The sequence below is a fragment of the Gossypium arboreum genome, chromosome 8 (genome assembly GCF_025698485.1).
Source record: "Gossypium arboreum isolate Shixiya-1 chromosome 8, ASM2569848v2, whole genome shotgun sequence".
NCBI classification, from domain to species: domain Eukaryota; kingdom Viridiplantae; phylum Streptophyta; class Magnoliopsida; order Malvales; family Malvaceae; genus Gossypium; species Gossypium arboreum.
The window spans coordinates 117,152,076-117,163,304 of record NC_069077.1 but is presented as its reverse complement, the minus strand read 5'-3'; the positions used below and the strand labels follow the sequence as shown (position 1 = coordinate 117,163,304).

The following is an 11,229-nucleotide window of genomic DNA, read 5'->3' as shown; positions in this document are numbered from 1 at the left end:
CATTTACTATATGAAAACACATTTCAAGTGTCAGAAGTCATCACACTATCGCAGTATATAATTAATGCATGTATGGCTAGACTCACACACGCTACGTTAATCCTAGAACCGACTAAATTGTAGCTCTGATACCAATAAAATGTAACACCCCTAGCCCGTATCCGTCGTTGGTTTAGAGTTATGAGGCATTACCGATTATATTATTATTCATATAAATATTCATTATAAATTGAAATTAAATATCTAGATCACGTTTATGCTTGTAACTTAATCAAATATAAGACCTGAAAAAAATTTAACATGCACAACGCAGCATAAATATTGCATAACCAAAAATATATATTTACATATATTAAACATTTTATACATATACAGGACTTAGAACACAACAATAACTTCATTACTCATTTATGTGGCATTTGTATATTTTCCTATATAGATTTCATGTGCTATTCATATTTACATAATTTAAGAACAAGCATTCGGGTACAAAAAAAAAATTCCATTGTTTGTCTACTTGGCTATCTCAATTCATTTACACATTTCATAACTTGCAAATAATCAATGAATTTATACAACCATACACATATACATATCAACTATAATATAAAAATATACATATATATATATAAAGTCATATAAAAGCTCATTTACAAGCCATGGCCGAAAATCATATTCTTGTCATTACCAAGCTCCTTATGTTAACCTAAGGCCCGATATGTTTAAATTATCATGATAAATAAATTAAATGCCATACACATCATTAATCTAATCCATTCGGCTATCATGAATCGTTTGTACCTATTTTGCAAACTTATAAGCAACTTGCAAGTTTACATATACAGCCACATACATATATACATAACATCCATAATATAATCACTTTTATGCACAAGTAAAGCATCTAAAAAGTCAACTCATATAGTAAGATTGAATATCAAATACACATGCCTTGGTAAAAACCACAAATGAACATCAATTTATATCATGATATACGTCATAATAATCAAATAGAATTAACCATGACCCAACGAAACTGAATTCAAACCTAAGATTAACGCCCATTTTTTGTTAATGCATGAAATGCTTACCACGAATATCAAACCTAGCAATAATATAATTCATTAGTAACCACCGAATCTAACTCTTGCAATTATATGTATTTTCAATACATTGTACCATAGTCAAACCTCTTAATGATGTACCTATATAATATATGCAGCTTACCTAAAATTTATATCACACTTAATATAATTTGATCACCACAAATTTACCCGAATTCTATTAAAGAAGCATACACAATATCTATTAACACCCAAGCTCAATGAACATTTAACCAAAACACATAAAACTAGATTTAAGCGTATCAAGTAAACCACTTTCCAAGCATGTGATGCCTAACACAAACATTATACATACATGGCACATGACCAAAGGACCAAGGTGAACATAAGCTAAACTTAACATAACCAAATTTAAAGATAAAAGCTTAGCCAATTTCGCATGGCTTATATACATAACCAACATTCAGCATTTTTGAAAATATGTTCCAGCCTATACATGCCATAGTTCCCAAAATGCAACTTATAAAATACCGAAGGCGTCTGATAGTGTGATAGACTTTGCTGACAATCTCCGAGCTTGTAACTTTATCCAAAATCTATAAAATAGAAACGCGCATAAAACAGATAGTAAGCTTTTGAAGCTTAGTAAGTTATAAGCAAACAAGCAAACCAATAATATAATCAACTTAAGTTAACCAACCAAATTACAAAGTCATTAACAAATTTATTCTTAACTTACAACTTCAATAAAAATATACCCAACACATATCTCTATTAGCTTGGCCGAATATTCACAAAGTTAAATCATCAAATCATAGTTCAGTTTTCAAAAGCCAAAATGTCTTAATATAATCAAACATACACTTACACAATTATACAAGTTCGAGAACCATAATTTAATATCATGCACTTATACCACTTATATGGCCGAATATACATGATCACTTATATATGCATATCCAAAAATCAATTCCATAATATACATACCATTTGTTCAAAACTGAATACACTTGTTTCATTCATGTATATTTAACCTTGCATCACATATAACTTATCAACTTTCAAGTCACATACATAACTTATTATCGATAGCTAACAAGCTAAATCATACCTGGCCTTTTAGCCAACTTTACACATTCGATCACGATTTACCTTTGCCCGATGAACCATTTAGAATCGGATAGGACACTCGGATAATCACATATATCATACAATGCCAACGTCCCAGATGTGGTTTTACATGTAGTCACATAACGATGCCACTGTCCCAGACAGGGTCTTACCCGTACACATATATTGGAATCACATATTGATGCCATGGTCTTACTCGTACACATATATCGGAATCCTATGTCATGACATATGTATCCTAGCTATTCCTAAGGTTCATACGGGGCTTTCGAACATTGTAACCCGGTCGAAACGAATGCTTGAACATGGTTACCAAGCTTATACACATTCGAAAATGGCATATATAAATTCTTATTTTCCATACCAGCATAATATTTAGCATTTAACTACAATTAGATACTTCTATTTGTTTATAAACTTACCTCGGACAGTGAAAACCGATACGAATCGACTAGTCGAAAACTTTCGTTTCCCCCGATCCAAATTTGATTTCTTTGGTTCTTGATCTAAACATATTTAAATTAAACTCATTCAAACATATTTTCATTCAATTTAGTCCAAAAACACATAAATGGGTAAATTACCATTTTGCCCCTGACATTTATAATTTTTACAATTTTGTCCATATTGCATAAAACACAAAATATGCAAAATTTCAAAGTGCTCATGTTTGGCCGAATCTTACCCATTACTATACAAGTCCATATATTTCATTTATTTCACATTTTAGTCCCTCAAATTATTATTTTTACAATTTAGTCCTAATTACTCAAAATCATCAAAAACTCCATTACAAAATATCTTAATCTAAAACATATCTTCCATATTTTATCATCAAACAACAAAAATACAAGCTATCAACAATGGCACAACTTAAAATATTCATTAAAATCAAAAATTAAAGCATGGGTTTTGTAGTACTCGAAGCAACGATCTCAAAAACGTAAAAATTATCAAAAACGGAGCTGAACACTTACCTTAATCTAGCTTGAACAGGACCGAATCCTAGCTTTCTTTTTCTTTTCTTTCTTGTTTATGTTTCGGCAATAGTGAAAATAATATAATCTATGGTTTTAATTATGTTATTATAAGTTATATTAAAACATATTATTTAATTTACCGAACTAACCTTATTATATAATATAATTTCTTTATATTGGTTGTCTACAACTGTCCAAAATTTATTATGTTGGTCAAATTGCAGCTTAAATGCCTCCTTTTAAAAGGATGTCAAAAATTTAGCCCTTTTACAATTAACTGTCAAATTTTCATTTTACGCGATTAAGTCATTTTATTTAATCGGACACTCAAACGATAAAATTACATCAAAAAAATTTCACAGATATAAATTCACACAAAATAAACACAGAAAATAATTTTAAAATATTTTTCTTACTCGAATTTATGGTCCCAAAACCACCGTTCCGATTAGGGTCTAAATCGGGCTGTTACACTCTATTGGTGAAATCACATGCAAAGGATTAGATCGGTATCGACGCAACATAAACACATGGAATAGATCATGAATTCTTTCCAACTCAGATGGAAAAGCCAACCAATATGTTACCGGCCCTATCCTTTCGGTAATCTCATACGGTCCAATAAAACACAGACTCAACTTGCCTTTCCGGCCAAATCTGAGGACTATCTTCTATGGAGATACTTTCAGGAATACCTTATCACCGACCTGAAACTCAATATCTTTTTATTTCAAATCCATGTAGGATTTCTATCTATTTGAAGCAGCTTTCAGAAAATCAGAATTACCATTAATTTCTCTTCGGTTTCTTTCACTAAATCAACTCTGTGAATTTGATTTTCTCTAAGTTCGGTCCAATACAAAGGCGTTCAGCACTTAGTCCATACAATGCCTCATAAGGCGCCATTTTCAAACTCGACTGAAAACTGTTGTTGTAGGAAAATTCTACCAAAAGTAAATACTTTTCCCAACTACCTTGGAACTCAATAAAACAACACTGTAACATATCTTCAAGAATATGAATTACTTGTTCAGACTGACCGTCAGTTTGCAGATGGAAAGCGGTACTAAAGTTCAATTTCATACCCAACGTTTCTTGTAAATTTTTCCAAAATCGCGAAGTGAACCTCGGATCTCTATTTGATATAATTGACAAAAGTACTCCGTGCAATCTCACAATTTTAGAAATGTACAACTCGGCTAACTTATCAAGTGAATAGTCGGTACGTACCGATATAAAATGAGCTAACTCTGTCAATCGATCTACAACAACCCATACAACATCTTTCTTTTTTGATGTCAAAGGCAAACCCGTCACAAAATCCATTGTAATACGGTCACACTTCCACTTGAGAACCATCATAGGCTGAAGTAACCTTAAAGGTACTTGGTGTTCGGTGTTCGGCTTTTACTTGTTGACAAATTAGGTATCTTAAAACAAACTTGGAAATATCTTTTTTTTATACTCGGCCACCAATATAATTTCTTTAAGTCATTGTACATTTTCGTAATTCCTGGATGTATAGACAAACAACCACTATGCGCCTCATGCAAAATATTCTGAGTCAACTTGGTATTTTTAGGAATACAAATCCTATCTCAGAACATTAAGCAACTATTGGAACCAATCTGAAAATCTGATTCAATACCCGACTCACACTAAGCTCTCTTGTCTTGCAACTCACTTTCACTTTTCTAAGCCTCATAAATCTCTTGGAGAAACATCGGCTAGCTTTCAACTCAGCTAGAATCAAACTATCATCTGAATAAACCAGCCCTATATTCATAGCCCTTAAAGAAAATAACAACTTCCTACTCAAAGCATCGGCGACCACATTCGCCTTTCCTAGGTGGTAGTCAATCACTAACTCGTAATCTTTTATCAACTCTGGTCATCTCCATTATCGTAGGTTGAAATCCTTTTGAGTCATCAAGTACTTTAGACTTTTATCATTAGTGAATACTTACATTTATTGCCATACAAATGGTGTCTACAAATCTTCAACGCAAACACAATGGCGACTAGCTCCAAATCATGTGTCAGATAATTTTTCTCATGTGGCTTCAGCTGCCTCGAGGCATAAGCTATCGCCTTGCCTTCTTGCATAAGCACACAACCCAATCCATTCAAGGATGCATCACTATAAACTAAAAATTCTTTTCCCAATTCAGGTTGTACTAAAATCGGTGCCTCGATCAACAACGCCTTTAGCGTCTCAAAACTCTATTGGCATTTTTTTGTCCATTCAAACTTGACATATTTCTGTAACAACCTCGTCATCAGAGTAGCAATCACGGAAAATCCTTTAACAAACCATCTGTAATAGCAGGCTAAGCCTAGAAAGTTTCTAACCTCTGACACATTCCTCGGTGGTTTCCATTCAACAATAGCCAATATCTTACTCGGGTCAACTCTAATACCATCACCCGAAACAATGTGACCCAAAAATCCAACTTCTCTATGCCAAAATTCACTTTTACTAAACTTAGCATACAACTGCTTATCTCTCAAAGTTTTCAAAACTGTTCTCAAGTGCTCACCATGTTCAGACTCATCACGAGAATAAATCAGTATATCATTAATAAAAACAACAACAAATTTATCCAAGTACGATCGAAAAACACGGTTCATCAAATCTATAAATACAGTAAGAGCATTCATTAAACCAAAAGGCATAACCAAAAATTCATAGTGACCATACCTCGTCCGAAATGCAGTTTTTGGCACATCAGACTCCTTAACTCTCAACTGGTAGTAACCGGATCTCAAATCTATCTTTGAAAACACTGTGGCTCCCTTCAATTGATCAAACAAATCATCGATCCTTGGCAAGAGATACTTTTTCTTTATGGTTACCTTATTGAGCTGCCGGTAGTCAATGCACAATCTTATTGAACCATCATTCTTTTTCACAAATAGTACCAGTGCACCTCACAGAGAATAACTAAGTCTCATAAAACCTTTACCTGTTAACTCTTGTAACTGAACTTTCAAATATTTTAATTCCGTCAGAGCCAACCTATTCGGAGTAATCGAAATAGGTGCAATACCAGGAATTAACTCAATACAAACTCAACTTCCCTAATCGAAGGCAATTCTGGCAACTCTTTTGGAAACACTTCCGAATACTCACATACTACCAGCACTGACTCAATTTTCAACTCAGACTCTTTTTGTATTCAACACAAAGGCAAGATAAGCTTCACAACCCTTTTTTATACATTTTTGAGCAGTCATAGAAGAAACCACTACAGGCAAGCTATTTGATTCATCTGGTTTAACCCAAAGAATATCACCACTTTCACATTTTAATTCAATGATTTTCCTTCCACAGTTTACTACTACCTTATGCATGGTCAACCAATCCATACCAAGTATTATATCAAATTCACCAAACGGCAAAAATAGAAGATTACCTAGAAAATAATGACATTTAATCATTAAAGGGCAATTCCTACATACTTTGTCAACTAGTACATGCTTGCATAGAGGGTTTGACACTTTTATCAAAAATTCTGTAGACTCAACAGACATATTCATGCTAGACACCAATTTCGCACAAATATACGAATGGGTAGATCTTGGATCAATCACAGCAACAATAGAAGTATCATAAAAAGAAAAAGTACCTGTAATTACATCAAGGGATGAGGCCTCTTCGCGAGTGTGAATGGCATAAGTCCTCGCAGGTGCTCTACCCTCAGGTCTCAAAGCTGGATCTCTAGGTGCACTCTTACTACTCGCTCCATTTCCCAGATTTCTCTGTCGTCTCCCTCTAGAAGTAGCTTTACCTGATCTTGCACTCTAAAATTTCTCCTTTCCAACCTTCTCGGGGCAATCTCTAATGAAATGATCTTTTAAACCACACTTAAAACAAGCTCCATCATTAACTCGACACTCACCAAGGTGGTTTACCACAATGTGAACACTCCGGTCTACTCGGTCGGGCATTACCAACACTAGCAATTGAAGTAGTCTGAACTTTTGAAATCGAGTACTGCTTACCCTTATTTCTATTTGAGTACGCGACTGAAGCACTTGATCGAGTTTTAAACTCTCTCAGTTTTTAGATGAGGACTATAGTGACTTTCTCATCTGTCTCTTCTTCGAATCTCAAGACTCAAACTCAATTTTTCTTTTCTCTTTAGCCAATTCCTCGGCCTTGCAAGCTCTCTCAACTAGTACAACAAATCTTTTAATTCTAGGATACCAACCAACAATTGAATGTCGTCATTTAACCTATCCTAAAACCTCTTACAAAAGACGGCCTCAATCGATACGCATTCCAGAGCGTACATGCTAAGTCTCACAAACTCACACTCATATTCCATTATAATCATTCGGCCCTGTTTTAAAGCAAGGAATTCCTTCCTTTTCTAATCAACAAGCCTCTGGCTAATATACTTCTTACAGAACTCTTCCTGTAAAAATTCCCAATTAACTCTCTCCCTTGGTACAATCGACACAAGGGTGTTCCACCACTAATAAGCAGAGTCTCTCAGGAGACACAACACATTTCATGCATTCCTCAGGTGTGCATGATAACTCATCAAATACCCTGATGGTATTCTTGTGCCAAAACCCTGCCCTCTCAAGGTCATCATCTATACTAGCTCGGAACTCTTCGGCTCATTAGTTTCAAATTTTATCCACTAGAGGTCTATTCAATCTCATAAAATCCATACCTTGGGATGCTACAGGAACAGGCTGAGGAATAGGTGAGGGTGGAGGTGGTTGAGCATTTGGGTTCATTCGAATAAACTTCGTATATCAGGAATTCATCATATGGAGAAAGGTTTTCCTAGCCCTTTCTTCTCCTCCCTGACTCACAGTTATGGCTCTACTCTCAACTAGTGTTGTCCCTTAAGTGGAAGCCAACGCATTGCTTTCTACATCATCGGATTCAGCTCGATTGCGATCCATTACTATATGAAAACAGAATTTTAAAAGGTCAGAAGATGTCACACTACCATAATTCATTTATGGCATGTATAGCTAGACTCGTACACATGCTATGTTAGTTTGAGAATCGACTAAACCATAGCTCTGATACCACTAAATGTAACAACTTTTACTCGTATTCAACGCCATAATAGGGTACGAGGCATTACTAAAATTAAACTCAAACAAACATTCAAAATCAAGACTACATCATCGGATTCAGCTCAATTGCGATCCATTACTATATGAAAACAGAATTTTAAAAGGTCAGAAGATGTCACACTACCATAATTCATTTATGGCATGTATAGCTAGACTCGTACACATGCTATGTTAGTTTGAGAATCGACTAAACCATAGCTCTGATACCACTAAATGTAACAACTTTTACTCATATTCAACGCCATAATAGGGTACGAGGCATTACTAAAATTAAACTCAAACAAACATTCAAAATCAAGACATGAATTTCCACTCAAATTTAAAACCTTTCACATGCATTCATATCGTCCCTTAAACGAGCCTATGAGGCCCAAAACATACATTAGGAGTGGTTCGGGCCCAAAACATACATTAATGCTCGCCCCTAAATCAGCCAATGCATTATTAACATCTAAACTACCATCGTAAAACTCCCTGGATCTTTCAATTAAACAAGGTGGTTGTTGAATCCCCAGAGGATGTTGTGGCATTTGATTTCCTTGACCACCCCACGAGAAATTGGGATGGTTCCTCCAACCTGCATTATAAGTGTTACTATACGGGTTATTTTGAGGTCTAGAGTTATTACCCATATAGTGGACTTGTTCCTTCTCGGTGTCAGGGTTGAAGGGTGGATAATCTGGGTTGTGCATTCCTCCATTTGAATCACACCTCATCACTAGATGTACCTGAGCAGAACCATATAAACCATCAATCTTTTTATTTAAAAGTTCTACCTGGTTTGATAGCATAGTGATCGCGTTGAGGTTGAAAACACCAGCTGCTTTTGTTGACTTTGTTCTCATGACTTACCACTGATAATATTCAGTGACATCTATTCAATAAATTCATAAGCCTCTTCAGGTGTTTTGTTGTTTAAAGTTCCACCGGCGGCTACGTCGATAAGTTGCCTTGTTGAAGGATTCACATCGTTCTAAAAAGTCTGAACCTGTAACCATAAAGATAACCCATGGTGAGGGCACCTTCTCAATAGGTCCTTGTATCTCTCCTAGGTATCATAAAGAGTTTCTAGATCCATCTGCAAAATAGAAGAGATATCATTCCTCAATTTAGCCATTTTAGCCAGGGGAAAATATTTAAGCAGAAATTTTTTGGTCATTTGTTCCCAAGCAGTGTGATTGACCCTCGTGGTAACAAGTTCAACCACTGTTTGACCTTATTCTTTAATGAAAAGGGGAATAACCAAAGGCAAATGACATCATCAGAAACACCATTGATTTTAAATGTGTCGCAGAGTTCTAGAAAATTCGCTAAATAAGTCTTTGGATCCTTGTCCTGCAAACCATCAAACTGAACAAACTATTGTATCATTTGAATCGTGTTAGGTTTTAGTTCAAAATTATTTGTAGCAGCAGCAAGTCTAACTATACTCGATTCAGTTCCTATTAAATTAGGTTTAGCATAATCATACATAGTACGAGGAGCAGGATTCTGATTTACTGGATCAGCAGCAATCGCAGGAGGTAGCGGATTTTCTTAATTTTCAGCCATCTCCTCGGTTGTGGTGTGAATATCGTCCTCTTGCTCTTCCTCTATGTATCTTAGGCTTTGCCTTATTTCTCTTTGGTTTCTGCGAGCTGTGCTTTTGATCTCACTATCAAAAAGTAATGGTCCCAACGGGTTTCTTTTAGTCATAAACTATAAAAACCTGTCAGAAGAAAATAAAAGAAAATTTAGTAAACAAAATTAAATAGAATTAAAAAAAATGGCTAAAGTAATAAAAATTAAGCGTTCCTAATATCTTAGTCCCCGACAACGGCGCCAAAAACATGATGGTCGTGTAACTAACTAAAAATTTGACTTAAGGTAAGCGCACCTATCGAAGAGTAGTATATTTATGGTGAAACCAGAAATATCGTGTCCACGAGGACTAAAAGTACTAGTAATTACTATCTTTTTTATTATCTAGCCTAAGAATTAAAGGATGCTTTTAAACTAAACTAATTTTCTAATTTAACTAAGATTATGACAGAGGTGAAAGTTGGAAAATACTTTAAAAAAACCAATGGAGAAGACAATACCCAAGAAAGAATCCACCTAGACTTCACTTATTACCTTTGACTTAGATGATTTATTCACTTGAATTATTCCGTAGAAATACCTGATTTGTGTTATTATCCCTTTCAAGAATAAAAACAACTGACTATTGTCTCATTAACTCAATCTATGGATTCCTTTATTAGATTTGACTCTAATCCGGCAGATTTATGTCGTCCTACCTCTAAGATTGCATTCAACTCCGCTTAATTATGGATGATCTACTCTTAAATAGGGACTTTTGCTCCACTGAATAAGCACATCAAGAACCTGAATAAATATCCTGGAATACTAAAGTAAAGGTTAAAACTCACAATTAAGAATAAGAACAAATATTTATCATATAAATCAAAGAGTAATAAGATTCGTCTTAGGTTTCATCTCCCTTAGGTATTTAGAGGGTTTAGTTCATAATAATAATGGAAAACATCTCAACGTTTGGAAAACAACAAAACATAAAGAACCCCAAGAACTTCTAGGAACTTGGATGGAAATCTTCACTCTTGATGTAGATCATGGCTCCAAGGTGATTCTGACGACTATTCGCTAGTATTTTCTACCTCCAACTCTATCTGTCTCTCTAATCCTCTTCTAGAGTGTTTATATAGGCTTTAGTGTGACAGCCCAAAATTTGACCCTAGTCGGGATGTGGTTTCGGGACCACAAAATCGAGGCATAAAAATAATTTAAAAATTTATTTTGATGCCTATGATATGTGTTAATTTGTGTGTGACATTTTGATGATTTGATTTAGAGTTATAAAGGTGAATTTCACTAGAAAGGACCTAATAGTAAACTTTGAAAGTATGATAGGGAAATGTGTGATGACTAATTAAAGCATGCATGCAAAACAA

The 11,229-nt window shown here is 34.7% G+C and overlaps 1 non-coding gene across 1 annotated transcript; it reads left to right on the top strand.

The window, feature by feature from the left end:
* Positions 1-9,282: 9,282 nt before the first annotated feature.
* Positions 9,283-9,389, top strand: LOC128280296 (small nucleolar RNA R71). The gene has a single exon (XR_008270476.1). It is a non-coding gene; the product is annotated as a small nucleolar RNA R71 (small nucleolar RNA).
* The last annotated feature ends 1,840 nt before the right edge of the window (positions 9,390-11,229 follow it).